Raw genomic sequence first — 6,780 nt, 5'->3', positions numbered from 1 at the left:
CTTCAGGTAGATCATATTGTACTATGTAACCCCTCATAATCAATATATCAGAAGCAGGACGTAGTGTTTTACCTCTTCGAGAGGGTCTGACCCTGGGTACACACTGAGATGTCTCAAATGTATTTATAATTTTTTATTGTTCCATGCTATTATATTATCAATCTTGGATGTTTTTAATACACTTTTTGATGTGTGTTTGTTAGGATCCGATGAATTGTGAGTTCATGATCAAATCTATGCATGACTATTATTTGAGTTTTCTCTGAACTCTTTTATTCATGATTGTCATAGCCTTGTATTTCTTCTCTGATTTATTGGTTTCGTTTGGCCAACTAGATTGATTTATCTTTCCATGGGAAGAGGTGCTTTGTAATGGGTTCGATCTTGCGGTGCTCAATCCCAGTGACAGAAAGGGACATGACACGCATGTATCATTGCTATTAAGGGTAAAAATATGGGATTTATTTAATATGTGAGTTTATATTTTCTACATCATGTAATCTTGCTTAAGGCATTACTCTGTTCTTCCATGAATTTAATACACTAGATGAACTAGTCGTCAACCCGTGCAGATGCACGGGCTCCACTCTAGGTTACACTTAAGCACAATAAAGTTTATATATTATAATTAAATATTCATTTGCAAAGTTATTTTGAATTTAAATACATCATGAATTTTGGATTGTAAATATAAAATAATATATTTTTGGGGGATGTATATCATTGAGAAATGTTGGTAGATAAGAGAAGAGGCTGATAAAAATCATTAGATGTATTGTGTCGCTTTATAGCTGATAGTGGCACTATTGCAAGGTAAGCATGTAGAGATTACATATGACATATAGAATTTCCAAGTTACCAATTAAAGTGTTCATGCACCCATGCCTACCATGATGCTTTCAGTAATGATTTCTATTGACTTACTCTCCACATTATAGTTTTATGAGCTACAAAATTTGGAGGAACCAAACTGTTTATTTCAGAACTGTTTTTCTATGACAACAATGTACGTGAAAGGAAAGGTTGTGAGAGGCGAGATTATATGGATTCGGTTTGTAGTTTTAGGAAAATGTTGTTGATAAGGGGCATGAAAGTAATTAAGAATGGGTGAAATCTTAATTAACAACATGAAGGCAGACAGGTGAGAATAAAATAGTTGTCGAGTACAACAACAAAACCGTAATTACACCCACAAACAAAAATAGACTGATAAATCAACGTGTTTGTATACATCATGTTTTGCAAGCAGCGGCTTTGCATATTTGGTTTAGCATGCATTGATCATGTTTTGGGGTTGTCATGTTGGATGCAGCAAAATCTGGGTAGCAAAGAAATAAGCCATGGATACTGTCAATACATTTTTCTTGCTTGCAATTTAAAAGCACCCTCATTTTTTTCTTTTGCTCGGAATGCCATAAAAATGGGTAGGAAAAAAAGGACGTAAGTGAAAAACATAAGGGAATATAGATGTAGACCTTGGTCCAGCAATTCAATCTTGCTCCAGCAAGGCATATTACAAAATGACGTTTCTCACATTCCTAAGTCTAGTTAGTAAATAACATCAGGAGGCACGGGAAATTAAGTGTTGGAGCTAACTGGGATATATATTACATAGTGGCCTTGTCCCTTCTGGACTTGGGCAATCACAGGCGTGTGCTCTGTTTTTCTGGCCGGTAGATCCAATAGTAAATAATCCTTGTTTGGTGCGTCCTCCATGTATCAATCAAGGTGCTGTAATCCTTATGGCAGAAAGAAGTCCTCCCAGAGCAACCTAACTGGTACTGTAGCAATTACTTGGTTCTTGCACAAATGCGTCAGACAATACAAACTGCACAAAATTCTCTTCAAGAATCAAGGATGTATCTATTAAAAAGCAAATAAATTAAGAGCCAATACAAAAACTTCAATGCTAGTACTTTACCCTGATCAATCCTTTCTTATCACCATGCTTTTTATGCTTCCGCAGCCACATGTAATCTCCATTGACAATCATCGCTCATCGGCATGAACTGGCACTTCTCTGTGCGCCAATGCATCCTCTGGTTGGTGCCAGCGCTCGCCGGCCAACCTGCAACTGTTACCAGATAGATCAATCAGAAGAACATAAGCATCATAGACGATAGTCATCAACCCATCTATTTGCAAGTCCTAGCATTTTGTACAACACCTAAAGATAAAGGTACTAAAATCATTTATTAGATACACAATATTTACATATATAAACTAAATTATTATATCAGTCTCTTGAACCAATCGAAAGGAAACATGCAAATTTCGGTTTACTTAAGAAGAATGTAAATTTTGTCATACTAAATGCTAAGAAAAATGATCCAAATTCAGAGGTACATCAAATCACAATTATAGTAATGAAAGAAAACACACAAAAGGCATTTTTATCTCTTCCCAAAATAGGATAAAAAATTAATGAACAATTAGACCTTTCAATGGTTCATAGATGAATACACTGTACCACAAAGAGTCTTAAATTGTATATTGTGTTACCTAACTTATTTAGATTGGCAAATAATCCAAAAAAATAACAAAAAAGTATTAGTACAGAAAAATGTAACATAAAACATGAAATGTAAGAACCAAATAGAGGAACAAACATTTTGTGGCCACTGGATTGTAAAAAGAATGGACACTAAAGTTACTATAAATTTTTAACTTTTCTATAAGGTGAGGTAGTAATAAGCCAAAAAAATATGACATCTCATTTCTTTTGGCGCATTCACCTCAATTATTTTCTTATGCTTGTTTTTTGCATAAAATATAAGGCATGTGTGTAGACAGATGACTGAACTATTGGACTCTATGTGCATCCTTTTTGTGAGCTTATACGACTAAAAATCAGGAAGAGATTGCAAACTTGGAAATCATAGAAACTTACATTTAGTTTTGTATTTAGTTATTAATCGATATGATTTTCCATTTATCCCACTACCAAGACCCGAGCTTGCATTACTCATTACTCATTACTCAGTGCCCTGCATATTTTGTGAAAGGCTCTTAGTTGAGATATTCCATGTCCAAAAAATACAATTTATTTAATGCGTTCGTAATTCTGAATCAGGTACAAAAAGAAGCAGACAAATATTACTTATGTCTTATAAGTTTGATACATGTGCCACCTAATAAATTTTCCCAAAAAGGAAAGCTGAGAGTTCCTATGCAGCACCATCATGTGTTTCTTCTTTCTAGTTTAGAGACAACCTAAGATTTCACTACTGATAAGGAGAATCTCCTTACTAAGGAAATTACCAGGTCATACCATGGGCATAAGAATTGTTCTTCGGAATTTCATCACCATATTAAAAAAGTATTGAAGGAGAAGTCTGTAAAAAAATCATCCATTAATGAGTGCGAGCACTACTAAGACAACTATAGCACACAATAACCAACAATCTATATAGAATCCGGTCACTTTGAAAAGTTAAAATGATTTATATAATATATTAGAGAATTGTGCCAGCTAGACCACTGATCATGAAGTAAAATATTTAGAGAAATATCTTTACAAAAGACAACTATTATTGGTACAAAATTTGGAAGGGTAGTCACTGAAAAGAAATTCCTTTCTAACTGAATACAACACTGATCAAATTATACCATTGATAGTAACTTGTGTAAGATAATATTACGTACGACAAAATCACTGGATAGAGGACTCCCTCGGTATTAATGTATTAATCGTCGCTCAAGAACACATAATTGAAGTACTGTAACGAATGGCCCAAATGAAATTTTATATATGTCAGCAAATACAAACTACAAAAGGGCATGTTATTTAATACACCACCGAATAATTTGAGCAAATTCGATCATAGCAGGTCTGAACATGCAAGATTAGCATCACAAATCATAGCTTCTATAACATCAGAGTCCATAGCATCAGAGGCCGTACCTTTCGCAGTGTGTGAGTTTCTCATTCCAGCACACATACATTGTCATGTACCAGCTGTTTGTAGAGCTCATCCCAATGAGAATTTGTATCTTCTTTAGTTATTATGTCTCTTAACAGTTAGGATAGCATTATAACTAAGTTGATGAGTTGTTAGGTTTTTGGTTGGTGATGTCTCTTGTTAGATTTAACCTGGAATAAAAAAATTATAATCTAGAAGTTACTCATCTGTTGGCTTTACTCAACAACTTTTTAATTAGAAGGAGCTCCTAACATAGAGCATCTACAAACATAAATTCTATTCCATGGCATATGGATTTGCTATTAACGTATTGATTTGTATCTATATGTTTACACCAAGTCAAAATCAAATGGAAGCATCGTACATCATTATTCCAAGGAAATAAGCTAAGAGCATGCATCTTCATTCTTCAATAGAGTTCTGCTCGGTGTTCAGTGCATATAATAATTTAGTGCTACAATTGGTATTCCTCCAGATTATGCTTTTTCATACAGCAAATTGGCACCTCATCTCCATAGGAGCTGTGAAATCTTTACTTTGGTCTCTCTTTCCCCTGTTTGCAAATCAATTTATGTTTCACCCCATCTTCATAGTAGAAGTAAAGGGACACGATTAGCTGATGATATTCAAATCCACATAAACTCTGTTTGCACCTACAGATGACAACGACTACTCTGTATGCACCTATAGATAACATCGACTACTCTGTATGCACCTGATATTAACTTTCCTATAAATAAATATACGCATATAACAATACTTACATCCTTTTAATATGAAATACACAAAAATCAAATATCAGACAGTTGTTGATGTTACTATGACAACACGACAGAAAGAATCCACATTAATATTGTTGACCTTCTCACCCCGTAGTCTAAAATTAAAATTTTCTATCCTGTATATTCCAAGAGTTGTAAATATTAGGAATCACGGTATTTGTACTCATTTAATTCCTTTTGATGTACTCGCTCAATCTGAATCACAGTATCTTCAATCTTTGAGATCCCATCAGTTGTCTATTTTTCCTCAGACGGTTTGCTAACTTGCATTGACCAGTTTATCACGGCATATGATTGCACCAATGAATACTAACTTGTCTGACGTCCTAGCTCACTTTTATGCATGCATCCATGACGTACATGATGTATATGCTATGCCATGGACCTGAGCATGTAGTCTGCGATCGAAGCAGCTTCTTGGATGGCACGCATACTGAGCTACATGCGATGGGGTTACTCCCGGTTCTCCGGCATCTCTTGTGCAAGGGCTGCCTATACTCCCATGAGAGATGTGGCCGGGAAACCAGGCTAGGGTGTTAGACGACTTGTGAATCCCGAGGTAGTCGCATATAGTCAAGAGATATATTAATTATAAGTACACCTGATGGGCATAGTTGTGCTCCGGTCCGATCTCCATAAGGCATACAGAAATTGTACTTCAAAAGATTGGGTTTGATCCAAATCGTGATTAGGATGAATTCGAGGACAACCTGATCAAAATAGAGATGCAAAACAATTAAATCTGAATCCAAATTAATATTTTGGATGACAAATCAGCAAAAAAATTGCAAAATAGATTGAGGAACGAACCTGATCCAGAAATTGTACTTCAAAAGATTGAGGATTTGATCCAAATCGTGATTAGGGTGAATTCGAGGACAACCTGATCAAAATAGAGATGCAAAACTATTAAATCTAAATCCAAATTAATATTTTGGATGACAAATCAGCAAAAAAATGCAAAATAGATTGAGGAACGAACCTGATCTAGATCAGGAACGCTAGATCCATGGCCCCATATGTTTCTTAGATCCATCGCCGCGCTTGCTCTGTATTAGTTTGGTTTCTAGGGTAGAGAGATTTGAGAGAGAAAGATTGGAGAGGAAGGGACCGTGGGCAAGATATTTGGTTTTCCATGGGGGAAAGAGATGGACGGATGGAATACTTTCCATCGTGGGGAGAGGGAAAAAAAGGAAGGGACGGTAGAATACTTTTCATATTGAGATTAGAATCTGATTATTCTGTCATCTATTGTTTTTTCTTTTGTTAGCTAATCTAAACCGTTATAACTCAGCCCCACAAGATAGACGGCTCTTAATTTCTGATTAACGTGGTAATTACTTGAAAGTCTGTAATTAATATAGGTATAGATATAGATAGATATAGATAGATAGATAGATAGATGCTAGAGAGTGGTCGATGTGTGGAGTAATAGTAGTAGATGCAGAATTGTTTCGGTCTACTTGTCTTATACGTGATGCCTATATACATGATCAATGCCTTGGATGTCGTCATAATTATTTGCTTTTCTGTCAATCGCCCAAGAGTAATTTGTTTACACACTATATGCTATTTTCAAGAGAGAAGCCTCTAGTGAAAATCATGGCCCTCGGGTCTATTTTCTACTCCCTCCGTTCCTAAATACTTGTCTTTCTAGGCATTTCAACAAGTGACTACATACGGAGTAAAATGAGTGAATCTACACTCTAAAATATGTCTACGTACATCCGTATCTAGTAGTCATTTGAAATGTCTAGAAAGACAAATATTTAGGAACGGAGAGAGTATCATCTATTAAAACTGAAAATACTTTGCTACATTTTTCTTTTATTTATTTTATTTTGTATTTTTTCTGATCTATCTATCAAAAACTATACCATTTAATCTTGCTGGTAACCGTCAAGGGACTGACAATCCCTTGTTCGCGTTGGGTTGTAAGTATTTGTTGTTTGTGTGCACGTGTTGTTCACTAGTCGTTGCTTTGTTCTCCTATTGGATTGATAACCTTGGTTCCACAACTGAGGGAAATATTTGTCTCTATTCACTAGTACGCATCGGTGTTATACAAATGGTTT

At 35.3% G+C, this 6,780-nt stretch overlaps 1 long non-coding RNA gene across 11 annotated transcripts; it reads right to left on the bottom strand.

Annotated features, from left to right (window-relative positions):
- Window positions 1-1,441: 1,441 nt before the first annotated feature.
- Window positions 1,442-5,901, bottom strand: LOC125551300. Of its 11 annotated transcripts, XR_007302401.1 has the most exons (8): window positions 5,688-5,901; window positions 5,516-5,588; window positions 5,307-5,415; window positions 5,091-5,197; window positions 3,272-4,093; window positions 2,891-2,987; window positions 1,922-2,074; window positions 1,442-1,828 (listed from the first exon to the last, which is right to left on the bottom strand). It is a non-coding gene; the product is annotated as an uncharacterized LOC125551300 (long non-coding RNA). The 11 variants fall into 11 exon arrangements; XR_007302400.1 differs by having other exon boundaries at window positions 3,262-3,335; window positions 3,905-5,415; XR_007302396.1 differs by having other exon boundaries at window positions 3,272-3,335; window positions 3,905-5,415.
- Between the last annotated feature and the right edge of the window lie 879 nt (window positions 5,902-6,780).

The sequence above is a fragment of the Triticum urartu genome, chromosome 4 (genome assembly GCF_003073215.2).
Source record: "Triticum urartu cultivar G1812 chromosome 4, Tu2.1, whole genome shotgun sequence".
In the NCBI taxonomy this organism is placed as follows: Eukaryota; Viridiplantae; Streptophyta; class Magnoliopsida; order Poales; family Poaceae; genus Triticum; species Triticum urartu.
Note: the sequence above shows the minus strand (reverse complement) of the source record. Positions and strands in the feature narration are given on the sequence as shown.